The 25,112-nt window shown below is 36.9% G+C and overlaps 1 long non-coding RNA gene across 1 annotated transcript in view; it reads left to right on the plus strand.

Annotated features, from left to right (window-relative positions):
- LOC107034993 (uncharacterized) overlaps positions 1-23,692 on the plus strand; it is a 31,694-nt gene extending 8,002 nt beyond the window's left edge. Inside the window, exons 3-6 of the long non-coding RNA XR_012079993.1 lie at positions 2,656-2,762; positions 15,768-15,924; positions 20,938-21,012; positions 21,746-23,692. This is a non-coding gene — a long non-coding RNA (uncharacterized lncRNA). The remainder of the gene's footprint in view (positions 1-2,655; positions 2,763-15,767; positions 15,925-20,937; positions 21,013-21,745) is intronic.
- The last annotated feature ends 1,420 nt before the right edge of the window (positions 23,693-25,112 follow it).

The following is a 25,112-nucleotide window of genomic DNA, read 5'->3' on the forward strand; positions in this document are numbered from 1 at the left end:
AGATAGTCCATACTCAAGAGTAACGTAAGTCTACCAAAAAGGTCATACACACAAATATTCATAACAACTTCATTCATAATAGCCAGATCAGGAAAAATAAATTTCCATCCATACAAGAATAGATAAAGAAATTATAGTATATTGATGCAGTACAATGAATACTACTCAACAATGAAATGTAATAAGCTTTTGATAGACACAAAACATGAATGAGTCTCAAAAACATTGTGCCAAGCTACGGAAACTAGACACAATAGAGTACAAACTGTGAGTCCATTTATATGAAGTCTTAGCACAGGCCAACCTAATCTATGGTGAAAGGAATTGAACCAGTGTTTGGCTCTGGGGATTGAGGGCAGGCATTGACTTGAAAAGGGCATGAGATAACTTTCTGCAGTGATTGACAGCTCCCTATCTTGATGGATTATACAGGTGTGTGCATCTGTCCAAAGACTTTGTCCTGTACACATAAGATCTGTGCTTACCACTATATGTAAATTATATTTTAATTTTAAAAAATGAAAAAGGACAATGGATACTGTTTGGTAAAGAACAGTACATATGTCTCAACCCAAATTACCCCAAGATGCTTACAAAGATAAAGAAAAAAGCGTCTGCTGTGTGGAGTGTGTAAGAACTTTTCCAGAGGGAAAGGGACCTTCTGCTTGATTCTGCTCTCTCAGTTGATCTTTGTGCCTGGAGCTTCATTGACTCTATCCACCCAAAGAATATCATCCAACGCAATGAATTCTGTGAACTCTATAGCCCATATTTAATCAATATATAGTCATAATATGACCTATACACAAACATGGCTGCTGAGATAACTTTATCATCCTTATTGTGTAGTTACTTCAAACAGGATTTGGTTTTCATGCATTATCAAAGATAATACTTAATTCAAAATATTATTTGTTGTGGTGCTCTGCCAAGCAATGTATGGAGATTGAATTATCAAAAGACCTATGAGCGAGAAACTGTCAAGGATATCGAAAACAAGAAAAGTCTGAGAAACCGTCAGAGTCTAAAGAACCTAAGGAGAAATAACAACTAAATGTAATTTCATATCCTGGATGGGATCTTGGAGCACAAAAAGGACATTGGGTTAAAAATTAAGAAAATCTGAATAAAGTATGGATTTTATTAATAATAATTTGTCAATATTGGTTCATTAATTGTAGGCAATGTACTATACTAACATAAGATGTGAATAATAAGAGAAATTATGTGTAGGGGTGAGGGAATATTTGGGATCTCTCTGTACCATTTTCTCAATTTTTCTGTAAATATAAAACTGCACTAAAAATAAAATCCATTTTTTTAAAAAGACCATGAGAACAAGCTTTGTATTGCGGTAGGATGTGGGAAACAGTCACTGTAAGACACTTATCACATACAATAGACTAGAGGACAGGTTTAAATCGTGGGGTCAGAAAGAAAGGGGCAACCCCAGGAACAGGACAGTGGTTTCAAATCTGTCTCTTTTACTGTCTCTGCAAAGCTCCTTTCCTCCAAATAGTTGCTTTCCTCCAAATAGTTGCAGTCAGTGTCAACCACCCTCTCCTCTGGCAGCTGCTATTGTTTCTCTTTTTGCCCTCTGCCAATCTGGACATGGGACATCTACAAGTCCCCCCAAAGAAATTACTGGCATAAAAACATTAATGAGAAATGTAGTTGTTTTTGATGATTTCTTAGAGAAAAATGGAGGAGGCATTTGTGTTAAATCTGACAAACAATTTTTAAATCTCCTTTAAATTGGAGATTTATAAGGATATAATTGGGACAATGGTGGAAATTGGAATATGGACCGAACATTAGATATTGTGTTGTATTAAGTTTACATTCCCGAGTGAGATATTTATATTGTGATCATATGGGAGAATGGCTTTGTTCTTAGAAGACACATGCCGAAGTATTCAGTGATGAAGTTTCATGATATCTACAGACAACTTTCAAATGGTTCAGAAAAAACATTTCTTTCTGTGTCTACTTTTTATCTGCCTATCTATATACAAAATGTGAATATACATATATGTATAAAAATGTACTTTCTCTGTCTCTCCCTGTACATGTAGATGCAATGGGTATACCAGTGTTCACTGTACTATTCTTTCATCTGTTCTAAAGTTTTGGTATTTTTCAAAAAAAAAACACTTGTGGGAATCTCCTTTAAGATATCTATTCTTCAAAAGCCATACTTGGCTCCTCCCCACCAGGGATCTCTTGGTAGTCCTTCCCCAATCCTGCCGTACCTTTGATGACTCTGGAGTTTTACACAAGATGTCTTTCTCCCACTTCAAATACATCGCCTGTCTATATGTACAAAGCATTTACCTCTGCTTGGCTTCTACCCTCAAAATCACAATCCTAAACTCATCAAAACCTTCGATGAAACCTAGGGGGCTCTCACTGATAGGGCCTACCCTCCTCAGAAGATAGTCTAGCAACCATCCTGTACAACCACACATGTGTTTTTGAGATATTTTCCCTACCCACGTAGCATAATGAAACGTTCCCACCAAATACTACTTCAAAAGAATTCTGGGGAATGGAATTTTCATCTCAGTTTACAACTAGAGGACTCCAACACTGTATCAAATTAGAAAGACTGCTTCTATTTCTAAACTGACTCATGTCATCTGACCTCACTCTCAGCTTTAGAAGAGTACTGACGAAGATATTCACACAGAAGTGCTACACTTCCAGAGATGTCACAAAGGAAGAACAACCAGTTGAACTAATAACAGCCAGGCGCTTTCATGGTAAGGACTGTAACTAAGAAGGATTTCTAGTAGTTGAAAGATTAACTGCTGGTTTCTACAGCCCCAACTACTGTTAATTCCTTATATTGAAGGTGTGAGAAGTAATTGTCCTATTCTAAATCTATAAGCATAAGGCAATGGACCATATACTAATTTTAAGTAGATCTCTAAGGTAAATAAATGAGCAAGAAACTTTGACAGGTAAGCGTAAGTAAAGAGAGTTTGATATAATTATGAAACTTCAAGTCGGAATACCTGGGTTTGCCTATGATGCCCATATAATTCTTTCTCTCCCTTTTCTCCTCTTCTGGACTACTTTTTTCTAGTAAGCTTGATTTCTTAGTGTTAACTGTCTGTTCAAAGACCCAGAAGAGTACCCTTCACCTCCATGTGCTTTCTGTACCTGTACACTTCCTTTCTTATTGTCTTCTCCACCACAAAATGATCACCCACATGGTACAGTTTTTTACCATTTACAAAGCTCTTTCATGTATATTGACTCAGTTCTCTCAGTAATTCAATGGTACGTATTTTGTTAAACCCTTTTTACAGTTGATTTGAAACTGAAATTTGAAGAGGTTGAAATATTGTGCAAGGTCACACATTTTTTTAAACGGCAAAGCCAGAAATTCATCCTGGATTGTGATTTCAAGCCTAGCATTCTTTTTTTCACACCAGAGATAAAATTCCAATTTCAGTGGTGTAGGTCAAAGAATCCTTCGTGAATATGCTAGAAAAACAGGAAATCCCGTGAATTCAGTATGAATATTATAATGAAAACAAGAGAGCTGTTGGATATTCATCTATTTCCTCTTCTTTCTTTTTTCTCTTAATTTTATCTTCCTTCCCTTCTGGTTAAATAGAGGATCCTTTCACAACCCCTGTTCTGTCTCCTTTTTTCTTTCGCCTAAACCCCATTTATTCTCTGCTAATTCAATAGGGACCCACATCCCAGGCAGATCTGCTACTCAACAGCAAAACGAGGTTAGAGGATGCTAGAAGTAATGGTTTCACTTTTAGCTCAGAAAGCCAGCTGTGTTAGAAATAGTAGCTGTATTTTCCTCTTATTTTCTGCTTGGAGCCCCCACCCTCTAACTAGGAAAAATTTGCATTTATTCAATATTTACGCAAGAGATAAACCTATATTTCTGGGGTGCATATGGAGTTGTGGCTTCCAGTCCTTGACTGTCTCTTATGACCTTGGCTTCTGTTTAGCCATCCACCATCTCGTTTCATATTGTTTACTGGACATACAGGCAACTGCTGCATCATCCTCATGGTCCCATTAAAAAGGCCCCTGCAGGTTTGGCAATTATCCTTTTAACTTGTATACAGACTCTGGGGTGCAAAAAATTCCTTCCACTGCCAGGCTGAGTCACAGAAACTGTGAGGTGCTTCCTAAAACCGCATTGACTCCTGCAGCACTCTCAGACCACAGAACCATCCATCTGCTTCCAGGCCACACTGTGACACACGGGACTCTGTAAGCTGTCCCAGACTCCCACCTGCCACACAGCCCTTCAGTCTCAGAGATCTTGGGTCTCCTCGGGCCTCGATCTAAGAACGCATCTATATTGTCTCTCCTCTTGGGTCCCACAAACTTGCCTGGTGTTTCTGTCATTTCATTCCTTCTACTGGGGCAAGATCAGTCCCCTCTTCAGTTTCTCACCAGGGCAAGTTCTCTTGTTCCATTTGCTGGAAAATCTTTAGTCTGAAGCCAGGAAGCTTTTCTCTGATTCCTTATATTCTTCTACATGACTGCTTATGCTCTGAGTCCTCCTCACAGGATTTATGAAGATTCGGTGAGTTAGTTTAAAAGGTAGTAATAGTGTATGAATTAAAGTTGGCCATGACAGAATGTTTAAGTCACAAAGACTTTTTAATCCAGAGAAGTTTGTGAAAATAATTTTCCATTAAAAAGACAATTTCTGAATCTGTCATCTTTCAGTTATAAACGGTAACTTTTATTTTCACAGTTAACATGGCTTTTACTTCAACTAGCCAGAGTACAGCTTTCCCTCCTTGCTACAGCCTTCATTTTCTTTTGTCATAGAACATGAAATATAATGATAGAATGTACAATTTTGTAATACTCCTTCTAAAGATTAGTTCATTTTCTTTTCCTTTTCAATTTAATTTCTTTCTCTGAAACCAATAGGGGAAAATTTGTTAAGCCCTTTTTAATGCACAGATATGGGGAGAAGACCCATCAACTCTTTCCTCAAGTGGCTCATGATCTTTTTAGAAAACAAAATCTAGACACAAGTGAAAAGTTAAATGGCAAGATAAGGATGTGAGTGAAAAATCTGCTGTTAGAGAATTATTCCCAGTTGTCTGAGTTTTTATCAGAATCTATAGGAAACTAGACTCTTGAAAAATCTGTAAATCCCAAAGAAGGGTTATGTTATCTTTCAGCTGAGTTTTTTAACAGAATGAGGCCAATTCACAGATTGTACTAAATAAAGAAATAAGGTGGAAAAAATATTTTTGTGAAATTCAGGAAATCAGAATTCTAAACCTTCCTTTGCTATTAGTATGCTGTGTAAAAGCTCTGTGTATGTGTGTGTGTGTGTGTGTCCACATTTGCCTTCCTGAGTGTTTTGGGTGGGCCAGAGGGGAAAAGAGACTGAGGAGAAGGAACTGGAGGAGAAGCCAGCTACCCACTGCTGCAGCTGTCTCATATCTGCATGTCACACAGAGGGGAAAAAATTCATAGCTGTCACAAATGTGTAGAACTATTGAAAGTGCATGAAGCTACAGCACTACATCTGTACTCACCAGCTGGTGAAGCCTATGATAGCAACTTTTTTCCATATTTATTTTTGTTAATTTATTCATCCAGTAAATATTTATCAAGCACCTGACGTGTGGGTTCTCAGGATCCAGAAGGAACCTTTATAGACCTAGATTCCGCCTTCATGAATCTTGCAAGCTGAGTGGAAGACATTAAAAATTAGTCAAATTAATAATTACAAACTAGGAAGGAGTGGGATGCAGAGCTATAAAGGGTAAAATGAGGAAGTACATCTGCTCTGGGGACTCAAGGACAGCACTCCTGAGGAAGTCACATTTGAACTGAGTTCTGAAAGATGAGTAGAATCAGTAAATTTAAGAGTCAAAGAGAATAGCACGTGGAAGGACCTCAAGGCAAGAGGGAACATGGCATTTGAAGACCTAAAAGAAAAGTAGAGCCCAGCACAGGAGGAAGGTGGCATGAGATAGGACTGGAGAGGTTGGCAAGGGCGTACAGGGCCTTGCAGACCACAGTGTGGGAGACGAGGAAGGATTTTAAATAAAGCAAGGACACAGTCATATTTCCTGATGGCAGTTGGAGAGTTGAAAAGAGGAAAAGAATGGACACCAGAAGACCACTAGAAAGCCATTGCATTACTGCCTGATACGAAGAGAACATCCTCATAGTCTCTAGTCTGGGTGTCCAAGCCCAGGGTCTGAATGATAGAGGAGACGCCCTCCAGGAGACCCCTCTGTCACCAGCTCAGTCCTTGTGCTCACTGGCGGCCAGTCTTTCAGGACAGTGAAGTCCTCTGGTGCACCCAAACCTCTGATGAACTCTGGGGACAGAGTTCTGCATATGAATTGCAAGAAACAGTACCTAAGACCAGTCGTCTAGCAGTAAGAGAAACGGATCCCCGCCAGTGGAACTGGGACCACTTGACAGAGACAGAGCTGGGCCTTCTGTGGGCAAATGGTGCTGGGCTTCATTCTCTCACTCCTGGGTGCAGGTTTAGGGGATAGAATCCTTGGACATGGAGGGGTAGGGATGTCAGGCTTGGGTACTTGAGGTCTGGATAAAGGAAACTTGAAATGTCAGACTCTCACTCCTGCTAGTTTCATTGCCCAGTTAAATTGGGGGCATTGCTACCACTGCTGTGGGTGGGATCCCTGAATTACTCCTGAAATTAGTCAGTAGTAAAGTTTGTGCCAATCTCTCTTTGGGTCCAGGAGAAGAAAGTTATAAAATTGTGGTGAATGGAACTATAGACCAGTTCTGATGGACCACTAAACTCCGGAAAAAAACTTAAGTAAAGGGCTCCATCAGGGGCTCTAGTTATGTTACTAGGAAACCAACAGTCTTCATCTCACTGCAACAAAAGGCTGATTGTATATGAAACTTTGGCCACAGCTGTAGGATGCAGAGCCACCTGTTAGCTAAATAAAGGAATCTGGGAGTGTCAGACTGCTCAAGACTCTACATAAGATTTGGCTGTTGGCAGATCAGCCAGGAAGCCTTGCATTGGAACTGTGAAGCCTGTGGACAAGTCTTCTTTGTGCCAACATGGAATTTTTACAGCATGTACAGTAGCAAGATATGTGATTAGATTCTCCATAGTTTTACCCAGGAGAAACCTTGGAGTTGGCAGTTAGAATAAGTCCTAGGAAGAAGCAGGAGCTGGCAGCATAGAAGGCAGGTATCATAGACAGAGGCAAGTAGCAAGTTCAGTCTGTTGTCCAAGAAGAAGAGACAGATACTGCAGAATGCTCTGAGCAAAGGTCGGTAATTGACACAAAACTACTCCAGTTGTCCATAGCCCACCCTCTAGGTTCAACTAAATTAAGCACTTTAACACCAGGCATTTTGAAAAATAAAACAAATCTATCTAGTGGGTATTTGGACAAAGCTTAAAATCTAGACAAGAGATCAACACCTTTCTAATCTCCCAGCTGTTACTGGGGGCTCAATCAGACTTAAAACTAAGAAGGGGGGATGGAGTAGACAAGGCAATCAACCCTTCTTTCCAATATCCTTCTCCAGTCAACTTCAGGATTCTTTAGTATCCCTTAATATGCACCACATTTTAATCAGCTGCTATATTTATGTATTTAAATGGCCCTCCATTCAGCTTTCTACCCCATAAGTCAATGCTAAATTTTAACATTCTCTCTAACTGCTTTTTTTGTGCAAATGTCTAGTCTGCAGATTTTTAATTAGAGGCTAGAGGGAGATAAAGGACCTTTAATTTTTCCCTTCCATAAAGACCATAGATTGACTTGCAGCTATATTCGTTCTGATTTCAACGACTGTCTGGCAAATAGCATAAATAAGTACATGTACTATAACAGGAGACCTTTATCAAGTTTATATTTATGTGTTTAGTTTTTTTTACATTACACATAAGTATTTATTGAACAAATACTTGTTTAAATTTATGTGTTTAATTTCTAGATTACACATCTATTATTTAAAATAAATCTTAGTAGAATTAAAATAATAGCATACATTTTATTGTTTTTTTAATTTGATAAAAATTATTCAAATCTTCCTGAATCTTCAAAGCTATATGACAAACTGTTTATAAAGTTTGTATGGAAATGAAAAGGGCCAAGACTTGTTCAGATACTTTTGAAGAAGGCAAAGGTGGAAAGACTTGATCTACCAGATGTTAAAGATTATGAAACTAAAATAATTAGAACACTGTGGTATCGACACAGGAATAAATAAAAAGACTAGTGGAACAGAATAGAGAGCCCAGAGCAGACCCAAACATGTATGGATACTTGATATGTGACAAAAGTGGGATTGCAGAGCAATGAAGGAGGGAGGGATTTGTACGTGAGTGTGTGTGTGTGTATGTGTGTGGGGGGGGAGAAAGGGAGGGAGGGAGAGGGAGAGGAGAAATTTGAAAAACAGTGTTTATAGAAGAAATTATATAATATTGAAGGTTTGCTTCAAAATAATCTAAAGGAGGAAGGAAAAGAAGGTAAAATATGGCCACATTTCATAATTGTTTAAGATGACTGTTTAGCTTATGAAGGTTTATTATATTGTTTTCTCTCTTTTTCATATGTTTGAAATTTTCTACAATCAAAACTTAAATAAGGAGATGATCTGAATGGCAGGGTGAAGAGTTCTATAGACTTGTTCTCCAGTGAAATAGCTGTAAACAGTGAAAATATTTTTTTTAATTTAAATCTCTGAAATTGTCCTAAGGGCATACAGCAAATGAAGAAATGTTTACTAAAGAAAATCTACTAGATCTCAGTAAGAACAGTCAGAGTCTATGGCACTTTAGCCACAACGTATTACCCCCTTCCTTCTCTCCAGCTCAGAATAAAGAAGACTCCACCCTGAGCATATGTGGCCAAGAAAATGGAGCTCCCAAATTCCCAGCTGAATCAAGATTCAACTATATACTATCTACAAGACATTTTTGATTCAAGGTATAAAAAGTTTGAAAATAAAAGGCTGGAAAAAGATACATCATGTAAACAACCATAAGAAAGCTGGAGCAGCTATATTAATATCAGATGAAAGAGACTTTAAAATTATTTACTATTGATAAAAAGAATAATTTTATTATGATTAAAGTATCAATCCAATAGAAAGATATAATAATTATAAACATGTATGCTTCTAAGAACAGAACCCCAAAATGCATGAAGCAAACATTGACAGACTTGAAGGGAGAAATAGTCAATTCAACAATAATAGTTCGAGACCAATAACCCCCACTTTCAATATGGATAGAACAACTAGACAGAAGATCAGCATGAAAATAGAAGACTTGAAGAACTCTGTAAACCAACTAGCCCTAACAGATATCTGTAAATCAACTCTACCCAACGAAAACAGAGTGCACATTCTTCTCAAGTACACATGAAACATTCTCTAGAACAGACCATATGCTAGGACATACTACAAATTCAATAAATTTAGAATGATTAAAATCACACAAAGTGTGTTCTCCAACCACAGTGGAATGAAAACAGCAATATAGAAAGAAATTTGGGATACTAAAAAGTATGTGAAAATTATACAGCACACACTCCTATATCATCAGTAAAAGAAGAAATCACAAGAAAAATTAGAAAATACTTCTAAGTAAATGAAAATGGAGACACAACTTACTAAAATTTATGGGATGCAACAAAAACTGTGGTTAAAGGACATCGTAGCTATAAATGCCTATTTTAAAAAGAAGAAAGGTCTGAAATCAAAACTTAAACATCCACCTTAAGACATTGGAAAAAGAGAGCAAACTAAACATAAAGCAAAGCATTAGCCATGAGGGAAATACAAGTAAAAACCATAATGAGCTGTCACTATGATGGCTGTAATCAAAAAGTCAGATGATACAAGTGCTGGGAAAGATGTGGAGACATTTGGAACCCTCATACAATGCAGATGGGAGTGTAAAATGGACCAGCCACTTTAGAAAACAGTCTGACATTTCCTTAAAAGTTAAACACAGAGTTACTCTATGGCCCAGCAATTCCACTTATAGGTAGATACTCAAGGGAAACAAAAACATATGTTCATGCAAAAACTTGTACACAAATGTTCATAGAAGCATTAATCATAATAGGCAAAAGTGGAAACAATCCAAATGTCCATCAACTGATGAATGGCAGATAAAATCCAGGATAACAATTCAATGAAATATTATTTAGTAATAAAAAGGAATGAAGTACTAATACATACTATAACACGGATGAACTTTGAAAAACATTATGCTAAGTGAAAGAAGCCAGACACAAAACATCACATATAATATGATTCCATTGGTGTAAATCGGTGTAAATATCCAGATTAGACAAATCCACAGAGATGGAAAGTAGATTAGTATTTGTCTAGGGCTGGAAGGGCAGCCGGGGAGAAAGAGTTCTGACTGCTAATGTGTATAGGGTTTCTTTTTGGCATAATGAAAATGTTCTGTAATTATTTGTGGCAGTGGTTGCACAACTCTGTGTGTATGCTAAAACTCACTGAATTTTGAACTATATTCAATATCTTGTAGTAACTTACGGTTAAAGAGAATATGAAGACGAATATATGTATGTTCCTATATGACTGAAGCATTGTGCTGTACACCAGAAACTGACACATTGTAAACTGATTATATTTCAATAAGAATATATATTTAAAAAACACTGAATTTTACACTTGAATTATGTGAAATGTATGATATATGAATTATATCTCAACAAAGCTCTTATTTAAAAGTTAGATAAGTATAGCAATCTATTTGTACACTCTTAGTGATATATATCTTTAAGGACAAGGAAACTAAGAAAATGTTTTATAAACTGTTTTAAATAATATTATTGATGGTATAGTGTTGCTATTGTAACGTTGAGGCTTATGTGTATATGTTATGAGAATAAAGTAAAGAATGAGAGAAAGAACCACAGATGTAAAATCAGTTATGTAAAATTCCTATACTGGCAGTATCAGGATGAAGTAATGTTTTATCATCTTTTATATTATATATATGTAATATATTGTATTTTATGTTATACATATAAACACTCACATGTAAATGATCAGTTCATTTGAAAAGGTCTAGTAATAAAGGCCAATTCAGTGGCAATGAGCACATTTTATACTCCAAGTTTTCTTCTCTAAATTTCTCAGTAAAAGGAATCAGCTCCTCAGAAATTGGCTGATTCTTGATCTGGAGGAAAAAAATGTTAAAAACAAGCCTGGAACAGCTTACCATTACAGAAAGCAAGAAAGCTATCAAAGATTAATATGATTATTTCAAAAGGAATCAAGAGTCAAAATGAAGAGGCTCGCACTGAAAACGATGGGACAGCTTGAGCACAAATAAGACTAATAACTAAAATGAAATGAATTAAGATACATCATACATATTTTCATGAGTTCATGTTGTGTTTATAATAAAACAAAAAAGAAAACATTTGTCACTATCGGAGTCTCTAAGGAAGCAATTCATTATTTTGAAAATTGTTAGGGGAAAGAAATATTTATCCCATTTCTTATATGAACCCTAAGATAATTAATTAGTTGATGGGAAGTTTCTCTGTTCAGGTTTTTTCCAGGAAATAAGTGAAAAGGGAATGAGAGAATTAAAATATCACTTCTTTGTAACCCTTAGGAATGAATAGATCCTAGTAATTATTGTTCCATGGTTAACATCACAACGAAAAAGATAACCAGATATTACATGCCTCCTGATGTACTTATATTACCTATGAAGTATTCTTGCCAAAAAAAAATTGAGCTAGAATCTAATCACACCTTTAGAGCCAGCTACCAGCTTATAAGAAATGCAGTGAAGAGAAACAGGGGAACCTGTTAAATGAAACCACAAGGATGTGATCAACAATGTTTTGAAGGACAAACAACCCAGTTTCTTGAACAAATAAATTACAGGGGGGAAATGAGAGCAGTGGGCAAGGGAGAGAAAAGAAGAAAGTGAGGGATCTATAGATTAAAAGAGATTTAAGACTCTTACTTTACACCAAATACAAAAATTAACTAAAAATGTATCAAAGTCCTGAATATAAGCTAAAACTATAAATTGTCATGACATTGGATATGGCAATGGTTTGTTTCATATGACATAAAAAGCACAAGCAACAAGAGTAAAAGTAGGTAAGTTGGACTACATCAAAATTTAAAACATTACAGAAGACGAAATTGGATTGAAATGTTAATTTATGGAATGGGAGAAAATAGTTGCAAATCATTTATCTAATAAAGGGTAATATCAGAATATATAAAGAACTCCTACAAATTAACAATGAAAAACAAACTGATTAAAAAATGGACAAAGGACTTGAAAAGACATTTCTCTGAAGAAGATAAACAAATGGCCAGTAAGCCAATGAAAATATGCTCATCATTAGTCACTATGGAAATGAAAATCAAAACCTCAACGGGATACCACTTCACACCTATTAGGATGGCTACTATTAAAAAAAACTAAAAAACATAAAAATTAGAAATCCAGTAATTCCACTTCTGAGTATATATCCAAAAGAATTTAAAGCAGGGTTTTGAAGATATTTGTACACCCATGTTCGTAGAAGCATTATTCACAATAGCTAAGTGGTGGAAGCAACCCAAGTGTTCATCAACAGATGGAATAAATAAATGATATATGGTATATACATACAATAGAATAGTATTCAGCCTTAAAAAGGAATGAAATTCTGACATTACTACAACATGAATGAACCTCGAGAACATTGTGCTAAGTGCAATAAGCCAGTTACTGAAAGACAAATACTGTATGATTGAACTTACATGAGGTACCTAAAGTAGTCAAATCCATAGAGACAGAAAGTAGAATGGTGGTTGCCAAGGGGCTGGGGAATGGAGGAATGGAGAGTGATTATTTAATGGATATAGAGTTTTAGTTCTGCAAAATGAAAAGAGTTCTGAAGATGAATGGTAGTGATGGTTACACAACAATGTGAATGTACTTAATTAACACTGCAGAACTGTACACTTAAAAGTGGTTAAGATGATAAATTTTATGTTATGTATATTTTACTACAATTAAAAATTTTTTTTAATTTTAATTTAATAAAGATTTAAGAAACAACCAATTGCAATATATGAATCATACTTTGATACTGATTCATCATACAAACTTAAAAGAAAACAAAGGAAATTTCAATGGTAACTATGTTTAATGAATTAAATTTTTATTGTCCAGTTTTTAGGTGTGATATAGTATTATGGCTGCTAAAAAGAAAGAGAGTCCCTGTTTTGTAGAGATAAATACTAAAATATTTGTGGATAAAATAATTTGATATCTGCTAGAGTACAAACTTGTGGTTGCCAAGGGGGCAGGGGGTGGGAAGGGACAGACTGGGATTTTAAAATGCAGAATAGATAGGCAAGAGTATACTGTATAGCACAGGGAAATAAAACAAGATCTTGTGGTAGCTCATAGCAAAAAAAAATGTGACAATGAATATCTATATGTTCATATGTAACTGAAAAATTGTGCCCTACACTAGAATTTGACACAACATTGTAAAATGACTATTACTCAATAAAATAATGTTAAAAAATAATAATAATTTGATTCTGGAATTTGCTTTAATATAGTCAGGGCAGGGGAGTAGATGGGGGCAAATTAGATCAGCTATGAGATGATAATTGTTAGTTAGTTGATGGGTACATCAGAGTTTCTTCTCCCCAATTATGTATTTTTTTAAAATACTTCTTTGGTGTGAACATTGGTGGTATCTGATATTGTTCTTTACTACTGGATATGAGTATAGGAAGGATACTACATTTATGCCAATTTATTCTCAGCCTACAATGACATGCTTATTTTCATCCTCGTCTAGCAAATCTGTTCCCTTCTGTCAAATACCATGGAACTAAATAGTTCCCTGCATTCCAATTGCTTAGAAGCCAGAATAAATAGCCATATGCCACATGGCACCATCAGTCCCTGTTCGCAGTCCAGAAATATCATTAGAAATTGGGTAAGTAATGCAGGTCTGTCTGCTGAAGGATATCCTGTAAGCCACAAAGTGTCAAAAACCTGTGGACTGATTATTGCCCTACAAACAGGACAGCACTGGAGACACTGAGACTGATTTTTAGGTTAAATTTATCCATGAAGGAAACAGAGAGGCACTGTTTATACAAAATGGTAGGAAACTGGATACTAAACACATCATCTAGCTGCTTCAAATCATTGCCCCATGAGCTTGTTACTGAGTGAACAATGAGTTGTTTCCTGCCATTTATTTTTAAATTTTATGTTTTCATTTTAAATTATAGCATAAATAAAAGATTTTGCTTAAATTTTACCTAATGATTGTTACATTTTTGTACTTTCCTATATTCAAATATTTCTATTTTAAGAAGCGTGATATGTAACATTACAAACAAGCTTATATCCTTCTACTTTTATTTTGGAATTAAAATGGTTCCAAGAGGCACATTTATTTAAACTTTTCCTGCAGAGAATTAAAGAAACTAGAAAAAAATATAATCATAGCCTTATTTAAAATGTGTTTTCCCTCCCTGTCTGAAGTTCCTCTTTGTATCCTGGCCCTCAGCTTTCACAATAGTAGGAAACCATTCTTGGCACATGTTTTATGACTGTAGGACATGCTTCTGAATCTGGTAAAACCAATGCTCACCCTAAGTGTAACAAGATTGTTTAAGCATTTCCTTCTGTTCATAGAGGGAAAATTCTCAAAATGGATTATACTCACACAATGGCGATACAAAACTGAAGGTCAAAGATGTTGAGTTTAAATCATGCCTTGATATCAAAGCAGTTGAGTGACCTGAGGAAAGTCACTGAACTCACTGGGGCTTTAGACTTTTTGATATATATTAAGAATGTTCCAGAAGATGATCTTTAAGATACCTTCCGGTTCTAAAATTCTATGCTCCTTTGAATTAACTCTAAGAATTGATATGACTCAGGATTTATAGATAACTGCAAACCCAACCTCCTCCATAATGGATTTTTATCCTCTTTTCCGTTCTTTTACCTACTTTCAGTTAAAGATTCTTAACTATCACTACCACAAGAAAAGATATAAACAGTAAAGATGAAGTAGAACATAGAAAACATGCAAAACTTTGGGAAAAATGGAGAACTTTCTTTACTTTGTTTATACATGCCTAAATAAGTTTGCCTTGCTAAAGATCAAATAAAATCTCTCAAGCATTGTAAGCAACTGATAAGTTTTTTCATGTCCATCAAGTACATTTTTACCTAACTGGATATAATGGTCCTATATGATATGAGTGTCACAAAATTCAGGAAGGAAATGAATGTTAGGACTTTGGATTTGAATCAGAAGATTTCAAGACTCTGGACTCAGAGTTAAAGACTCCAACAAGTCTGAGTCTCAATTTCCTCTTTTATAAAATGGGAATATGATGCTTCTCTGACAAGGTCAGTGTGAAGATAAGTAAAAAGGAAGGTAAAAGCACTGCTACATAGCAGGTGCTCAAACTGCACCCTTCCTGCCTCCTTTCGTCTTTATGGTATCATACATAATTAATAATAAAATAATAATAATAGGCACCCCCAAATAGTCATTAACTGAAAAGATTTATTGGATGATATTTTAAAAATCAGCATAAGTCTAACAAGGGAGAGAGAGGAGAAAGTTTCAATACTAATCAACTAACATAGAAAAAACCTGTTAAGACATATACCAAATGTAACTGGTAGTCTTCTTTGGATTGTGGGAATACACTTGCTTTTTATTTTCTTATTTATCACTATCTGTTTTCTAATTTTTCCACAGTGAATATATTATATTCATAATTCAGAATTTTAAATAAAATTATAGAAACCTGCCTGAACCCATCAATCAAGCTGACCATCACTGCCTATTAATGTGATGCAATAGGAAGATTACGGCACAGCCAATGGAGTGTGTTTGCCAAAATAATTGTAAATAGGTAAGTAACCTGAATTGAATTCCTCCTCCAAAGCTATCAGTTTACAAAACAAAACAGGAGATACAGGAATATTTTAAATAACTCTGTGAAAACTCAATCAGAAAAATCCACAATGTGGGAAATATTACAGGACACATAACCTAACTTTTCAATCAATAACTGACTGGAGGGTAAAGAAGAGATGAATTCATAGATTAAAATAGACTTAAAGGATATAGCAATCAAGTGCAAACTGTAGACCTTGCTTGAATCCCAGTTCAAACAAACCAGCTATCAGGGGGAGGGTGTAGTTCAAGTGGTAGAGAACATGCTTAGCACACACAAGGTCCTGGGTTCAATCCCCAGTCCCCCCTCCAAAACTAAATATGCAAACATAAGTACCTATTCCCCCCTCCATAAAAAAAAAACCAATATCAAAAAGCCATTTTTAACTGAGAAAATCTGAACATAGATTTAGATGTATGTTAGATGCTAAAAGAACTAATGTTAATTTTATTGAGGATGGGGATAACAAACAGTATTGTGGTTTTTGCTTTAAAAAGAAAAGAGATATATTATTTATGGAAAAATGATATGGTGTCTGAGAATTGCTTTAAAACACTCCACTTCAATATAAACTATCCTATCAGAATCTGCAATACAAATTTTTGTTGTTTCCGTATTACAAAAAGAGAACTATAAAACAGTTCTATTAGTCAACATCTTTTCTTCCACTGGAAGCAATAAGACTTATAGAGAAAGAGAAGCAAGCTTATAATTCTCTTTTCAACCAATACCCCCAGGCAGACAGAAACTGCAAATTCCTTTAGGTCAGAGTTTAGTGCTGTAACCTGGACACATGGGTGCTCACTGAATGTTACTTATTGACTCCCAGGGAGATGGATTTTCTGGGTAATCTAGTAGAAAATATTTTACTATAGAGACAATGTTGACTTAAAAAAATAGGTTACAATTAGGATTACATATTTGAAGTAAATATCTGATATACTAGACCCCTGATAAAAGTATTTATTGGCATGAATCAATGGGAAGCTACAATTTGTATTTTGAGTCTTCATACAGTCACAACCCTTTAGTCCCCAAAACATGCAGATTTTTGAACAAGCAGGACCTTTCTCACAATGTTGTTTCCAAGAGGCCTTTTACTTGTGAATAAGTCTGAATTTCAATACACTCTCTTCCAACTTTTATTCTCCAATGTGATTCAACATTATCACATCCAAGGGATCTCTAGATCAGAAGTAATTTGAACTTTAGACATTAAATAAGAGAATAAATTTTCTTCAACTCTGTCTACTGAACACACAGTGCCCAGCTCACTTTCCTAACATGGTAGCAAACCCAGTACCAAATCTGAGGTGTATGCCGCTTGCATTCCCGTGGCCATTCCAACCCCTAAATAACATTCTGAAACTCAAAGGAAAGAAAAAAGCAAAAAGAGAGGTTTGGTTTGGTTTGGTTTGACGTTAGCAGCCAGTGAAGTCTATACAATGATGCCATTTTTTTTGGAGACTACATAGAACCCTGTTAAATACATTGAACTAAGTTAATTCCATAAATATTTATTGAGTATTTACTACGTGCCAGGTGCTATTCTAGGTACTGGGGAGGGGTTACAGCATGAACAAAAAGAGTTGTGTCTCTTCTCAGGGAACTTCCATGTTACACAAATAGGCACAAGAATAAATATATAATAGGTCAGGCGATGATAGGAACCGTAGAGAAAGTAAGGCGTTGTGATAGGTCATGGCCAGGAAGGCTCCTAAGAGACAGTCTGGAAAACTCTTAGACCCTACTGGAGTGCAGGCACAGATAAGGGGGGATGGGTAAAGTCACAAGGACACCCAGGAACAACTCGGTGCCCAGCAGAATGATAAGATAGTACAGGTGGTTTCTGGTTGTTGAATGGCTGGGGGGATGGGTGGGTGAGGCAAAGCCCGCAGTTCTGTGCTCCTCTACCACGTGGGCTGCGGAGGACACCAAATCCCAGAGAAGTCTCCATGAGAAAGCAAGAGACGCTGCAGGAAAGTGTCCCCAGTCACTTCCTTATTGTTGACGCTTTGCGTTGCTTAGTAGCTGTTTCAGGAATCTTGAGTGAAGTTCTTGTCATCATTCTGGCCTATCCTCGAACTTGAAGCTGTCTTCATGGTCTGGCCTGGGTTGGGCTAAGGAAGAATACAATACAAATAGACATTGCTGGTGTTGGGGTGAAAGGGGGTTCACTTTAGAAAAGGTGATCAGACAAGACCTATCTAACAAAGTGACTGAGTAGAAACATGAATGAAATAAGGCAGTGAACTCTGGGATACATGGAGGGGCTGGAAGTGGGAGGAGTGGAAGCCCTGGTCCAGAAACAGCAAGTACAGACTTTCTGAGGCAGGATTGCTCTTGGTAGGAGTTCAAAGGGAAGAGAGGCAGCCATGTGACTGGAAAGGAGTGAAAAGGGGGAGAGGTAGATGATGTAGGGAGAGGTCCTGGGAGGCCAGATTACCCATGGCCTTGTAGACCACCGTGAGAACTCTGGCTCTTATTCTGAATGAAAATGTCGGGATTGAAGCAGAGGAGTGACTGATGTAACTGAGACTGAGAAAGGACACTCTAGCAGCTATGTTGAGCGGCTCTAGGAACCAATACAGAAGCAGGAAGACCAGCTACTGCACTAATCCAAGCAAGAGATGATAGTGGCTTCGACTAGGACATTAGCAGTAGAGAGGGTGGTAAGTGGCTGGATTCCTGATTATCTGCATTTGAAGGTGGAGAGCACTAGATTTGCTAATAGATTAGATGTAAGGTTTGTGAAAAAGGAATCAAGGATGATGCCACATTTTTAGCCTCAGCAACTGGGAAAGAAGAGTTGAGATGAGAATGTAGGAGGGTTAGGTTTTAGGGAGAAAATTTAAGTTTGGCCTTGACTATATTAAGCCTGGTATGCCTACTGGACAAGGAAAATGAGGAAGTGAAAAGATAGCAACCTTAGGGGGAATTTAAATAAGAAGTTATCCAAATTGCAGAAGTTTATTTGAAGGGATAAGTTATATATTTGGCTTGGCCTTCAATTTGAAAACAATGGGAAACTAAAAGTTATAAGTTGTTTTTAGTGTTTAAGTTATGACTGTAAATCTAATCAGACTTGGACTGCCAGATTTTTGTGTATTTACCATTTATACTTTACCCACCCTCCCCCAGACAAATGTGAGGTTTACAACAAAGATGCTTTCACAAGCAAATCATTAAACAAAGATTTCAAAACATGAGCTGTCCACAAAGAATTGTACACAAATGTTCACAGCAACTTCATCCATAATAGCCAAATATTGGAAACCACTAAAATATCCATATGCAGGAGAAATGATAAACAATGTGTAGTATACTAAAAAGTAAAGTACTACTCAGCAATTAAAAAGAAACAAATACTGATTCATGCAACAACGTGGAAGTCAAAAACATTATGTTCAGTGAAAAAAGCCAGACTAAAAGATAACGTACTCTATAACTCCATTCAAGTAAAGTTCAAAAATAGCCAAAAACTAATCTATGGTCAGAAACCAGAAAGCAGTTGCAGCAGATGGAGGAAATTCTGGAAAGTGGTACAAGGGAACTACTGGGGTACTGACGTTGATCTGATGATTGCTAACCCAGGCATATAAAATTGTCAAAATTCGTTGTATCAAACACTTATGTGCATTTTATTGCATGTAAATTCTGTCTAAAATACACAATAAAACATGAGCCAAAAGGGTTATCTACTACAGAAAAACCTAGGCTAAAAAATTGAACACAAACTGGGAGCTCTGTTACCCAGCAATCAAGGCAAAAGGGAACCAAATAAATTATCTAGCTGTTATCTAATATCAGCATGTATGAGAAGAGAAAACAAATTTTTCCTAACATGATACTTAATGATATTTAGAAAAGAAGCACTATATAATATTTTTATTTTCAACAAAACCTGTATAAAATTGAAACATTTTTGGCTCATTTTGATTTCTAGTAATCCTCAACAAAAGTCAAGAGGATATTAAGTTATGTTTCTATGAAGGCATTTCTATGGGGAGCTGAAGGAGGCATTCAAGGTAGGGTAGCTTTCTAGAGTGCCAACTAGCTGCAGGAATAGAATCTAGAGACTCATTCCACAGAAGGAGGATTCTCACATTTCATAATCTCACCTTCCTGGATGCCTTGGCTGGGTTTGTGAGAATAGTTGGATATCAGATAATTAAAGGTTAACTAAAGTGTAATGTTCTCCAGAGTTGGTTAAAACTAGATATGTGGGGTTCAGCTACTAAACTTGTGTTTGGTTAATTATATATTTTGTTATAAGAAATGTTCTAAGAAACTGCCATATTTCATGCCCAAATGGAAGACCATGCTTGGGTCTACTTATCCAGTCTTAATGGATGCCTTTATCTCTGGCTTTCAGGAAACTCTTCTGCGTCTCCTTCCATGCTTCCCAGTAGGGGTGTAATTGACAAATTAGGCAGGCCAGTACTTTGTTGTGCAGGACTCCCAGCTTTTAAGACATTTAGCATCCTTGGCTCCATTACGAAATACAAATAGCGTCCTCAGTCCTTGTGACAACCAAACAGTCCCTCTACATTTTTAAACTTAGCACCATCCCCTTTTGGTGATCACTGGGACTTTAAAAAAAGGTTGGTATCCTTTTGAATGTGGAAGAGCATCAGGTCCCAAATTCAATGGGATGACATGGCATGGAGAAAGACATAATCTTGGTTCAAAACATATGGGGATATACATCCACTTCTGTCACACAAAAACTTTAATACGGCGCTCACAAAACATTTTACTTAGGACAAGGCTGTATCTTTGTTCAATGAGCCTGCCAGGATGAAATAGCCTCCCGGTAAAACCCTCACCAGCTGAGGGAGTTGAGCCACAAAATGCAGCTCATTCATTCAATAAATATTAATTGAATTATCTATTCAAATGATGAAGTTTGTCTGCCAAAAACACTTCGGTTTTAACAAAGTTCACATTGAACTTTTTTTTTTCTAGCTACAGCTGACCAGGAAGTTAATTCCTTCTTTCACTGTTAAGACCTATCACATGGCAAGCAGAAAGGACACAGTGGTGAGTAAATTCTGCTGATAGTCTGGTGGAAGGTTTTGGAGAAACAGATAACAACATAACATGGAAGTTATAAGAAAAAGAGCTACAGTGGCCTCTCTGAGGAAACTTTTAATCTGAAGGATAAGTAGGACTTAACTAAATGTTTCATTTGTGGGGGAGGCAGGGGTGCAGGGAGAGAGAAAACTGTTCCAGGCAGGGCCAAGAAGTCCGGAACAGAGAGAAGCAGTTAGGGTAACAACAGGAAAGTGGTGAAGACAAGTCTAGAGAGGCAGAATTTTAGGGCTTGGAGAGAGTTTGGATTTTTTCCTAAGTGGAGCAAAACATCATCATAAACTATATATGAAAGAAAGACATGGCCAGATTTATGTTTAAGGCAACTCATCAGATCCAAAGGATTGACTGGAGGAGGAGAGCAGCGTAGGTTTAGAAAGAGACGAGACGACAGGGTGGGAAACGTTATATTGTCCAGAGTAAAGTGACAGTGGGCAAGACTAGGACGGAACGGGGGCACGATCAATTCACCTAATGATGAAGAGCTCCTACTATGTGCCAGGCACCCTATTAAGAAATTAGTGGGGGAATATACTAATCCAACACAATGTAAAATTTTCATCATATTCAGTGCCACAAGGAGAAATATGTGATAAAGCTGCGAAACAGAACCTTCCCTAATGCTTCCGGAAAGGTTTCCCTTGAGAAAGGGAACTAAATTCTGAACTTAAATCTGAACTAGACTAGAAGCTAACCGAAGGGCATGGTGAAGAATGAAGACTGCAAGGCAGCTCGTTGACAGATGCAGGGCACAGACGGGGTGTGATGAGAGGCTGCAGAGGTGGTAAGCACTGTATTATATGCAGCATTGAGTAATTTGGTCTATCCTAAGAGCAAGGGAAAGCCTTCCAAGTGTTTTGAGCAGTGGGTGTTTTACAAAGCAAGCATCAGATTTGTGTTTTGAAGCTTGTTGTGGCCACAGTTTGAAGAATGGATGGCAGGGGTAAACGTGGATGTGGTGAAATGAGTTAAACCATGATTGCAGAAGACCAGGAAATGCTGGGAGGTGGAGGAGATTATGGGGTTTCCAGCTCTGGCTTCTCAAACACACTCCCAGTTCATGACAGGTTAAGACCATACCATCTGACCAGAGGAAGGCGTTTCATCTTCTTACTAAGGGCAAGAACAAGGCCATCTAAAAATTGCATTACATGTTAAACTGCTCACGGTGGTCTCCTCTGGGGAATGGGACTGGAGAGGAGGATGGTAGAAAGAGGGGGGCATTCATTTTTTTACCATCAACATCTGCACGTGACTTTTACAGTAAAAATGTGAATACAAATATAAGCTTAAAATCGAATACAGAAATCCCATAAATTGTTTACAAATATAAGCAAGAGAGAGCTATGACTATCTTATTTTATGCCACTTAGGAATGGACTGTGAGCTCTCAGGAGCCCACTCCCACCCATCTGTTGCTCAGGATTGATCTGCAGTCAAAGGCTGGAAGAATTAAGAGTCCACAATGACTAATGTCTACAGTAAGTATTTTTTAAAATCTTAAATTGTGACTATTATTTTCTCAATAAGATATGAGCCTAACAGTCATGAATCGTGAGAGCTGAGACTAAACCAGGCTTCTTCCTCATGTAATACATGAAGGAGAAGAACACAGAGAGAAGAAAGCAGACGTTGACTTTGGACGAGACATTCAACACACTGATAGTTCTGTAGCTGTGTGGAGATGAAGAGGTGTCCTTCTTATAAACAAATATACATGAAGTCCTTATCTAGGAAAATATCAAAGAGTTAAACCTGCAAGGATTGGTGTCCAACACAGGATTTCTATAATTCTGGGCAATGAACTTTGCTAGGTGCAAGAGGGGGAGTCTAGTATTACGTATACACTTACCAGAATGTTATAGATTCAGCCAGCATTAACTCATAACCACATTGAGTGTGAAAAGCGAACCTTTTCCTTCCAATAATCCATTTGCCTTTCTTTAGCACTATTAAACTGCCTTTGAGTTTCTTTATATTCTGCACTCCCACTCCTGCTATTTGACATAAATACCATTTAGAACACTGTGGTTTTTTTGTTTGCATTCCACTTACTAACATGGGTGTGGAGAACCTAAAATGGATACAGGAAAAGCAGAAATTTTAAAAATTACGTTGAAAAATAAGATCAGTGTTTACTTGCTAACACATACAGTGATAGGGTGCACATAAAGCATTAACTGCCAGCAACCGTACAGAGCTGTACAAAGCACTTTCACGCTGATTTTATTTCATTTTCTACCACCTTTTGAGCCAGAGAGACTTACTACTGTGTCCCAGATGAATGATCGTGATCAGAGTCCTAGCAACTCGCAAAGATTTTAATCTTCTGACTTATGTGTTCTTCTGGAATAGACTGTTGCTGGAAAGGAGCTGGACTGCAGGGATCTTGAGTAAATACGCACACACACAAGAATGCCTCACAGTACTCAAGGGCAGGGACGCATGTACAGCTGAGTCTCACACTCAGGCAGTCCTCTCTGCCTGCCTGATGCTGTCATCTGCTCACTCAGATCTTTTGCCTCTTAGTTTTCCCAAGTCCATGGCCACACCAAGACTGCAGTCTCAGGCATGGCACAGGAGTTCAAAGGTTATACAGCCCAGAATCTCAGTTGGAGTTCCAATGTTCCTCCCCACAACCCCCACCCCGACCCCCCCGCCAAAAAAAGAGAGAAAGAAAAGAAAAGAAAAAAGACAAGAGATTGTCAGAGTGGATCAAAAAACACAATCTAACTAAATGCTGTCTATAAGAAACCCACTTTAAAGACACATAGACTAAAAATAAGTGGACAGAAAAATACATTATGGTAACATTAATCAAAAGAGAGCAGGTGTAGCTACCACAATGGAATTAAACTAGAAATCAAAGACAGAAAGATAATTGAGAGATACCAAAATATTTTGGAGATTAAACACACTTCTAAATAATACATGGGTCAAAGAAGAAATAAAGAGAAATTTAAAAATAGCTTGAACTAAATGGAAATACAACTTGTCAAAATTTGTGTGATGCAGCAAAAGTAGTGCTTAGAAGGAAAATTATACACTGGATGCATGCATTAGGAAAGAAGAAGGACCTAAAAGCAATAATTAAGTTTCCACCTTAGGAAACTAGAAAAAGTGCAAATTAAACCCAAAGTAAGGGAAAGAAAAAAAAAAACAGTAAGAACCAGAGCAGAGTCAATGAAATTTAAAACAGAAAATCAATGGGGTAAAAAAAAAACCCAAGAAAACCAAAAGCTGGTTCTTTGAAAAGGTCAGTAAACTTGATAATTACCTAACAGGCTAAGAAAAAGAGAGAAAAGGAGCAAATTAGTAAAGTTAGCAATGAAAAAGGGTACATCACTACAGAGCCCATGGAAATTAAAAGGTTAATAAAGGAACATTCTAAACAAGTCTATGCCCATAAATTTGATAATCTAGATGAAATGGACAATCTGTCAAAACTCATTAAAGAAAAAGATAACTTGAATAAGCCTATATCTGTTAAAGAAATAAAATCAATAATTAATAACCTTCTAAAACACAAAGCATTAGGCCCAGACAGGCTCACTGTACCAAGTATTTAAACGAAGAAACTACACCAAAGGTCTACCATCTCTTTCAGAGGACAGAGGCAGAGGGAATACTTACTTTCTAACTCATTCTATGAGGCCTGCATTACCCTAATACCAAAACCAAAGACAGTACAGGAAAACTACAGACCAGTACTTCCCATGAACATAGATGCAAAAACCCCCAACAAAATATTAGTACATCAAATCCAAAAGTACGTAAAGAAATATATACCACAATCGAGTGGGATTTACCCCAGGTATTCAGGACTGGTTCCACATTTGAAAAACAATTAATGTAACCCATCACATCAACAGGCTAAAAGAGAAAAATCCCATCATCATATCGATAGATGGATTTTGTTGACAAAATCCAATACCCATTCATGATAAAAACCCAGTAAACTCAGAATAAAGGGAACTTGATAAACACTATCTACACAAAACCTGTAGCTAACATCATACTTCATGGTGAGAAACTCAAAGCTTTCCCAC

The sequence above is a fragment of the Vicugna pacos genome, chromosome 14, assembly GCF_048564905.1.
Source record: "Vicugna pacos chromosome 14, VicPac4, whole genome shotgun sequence".
In the NCBI taxonomy this organism is placed as follows: Eukaryota; Metazoa; Chordata; class Mammalia; order Artiodactyla; family Camelidae; genus Vicugna; species Vicugna pacos.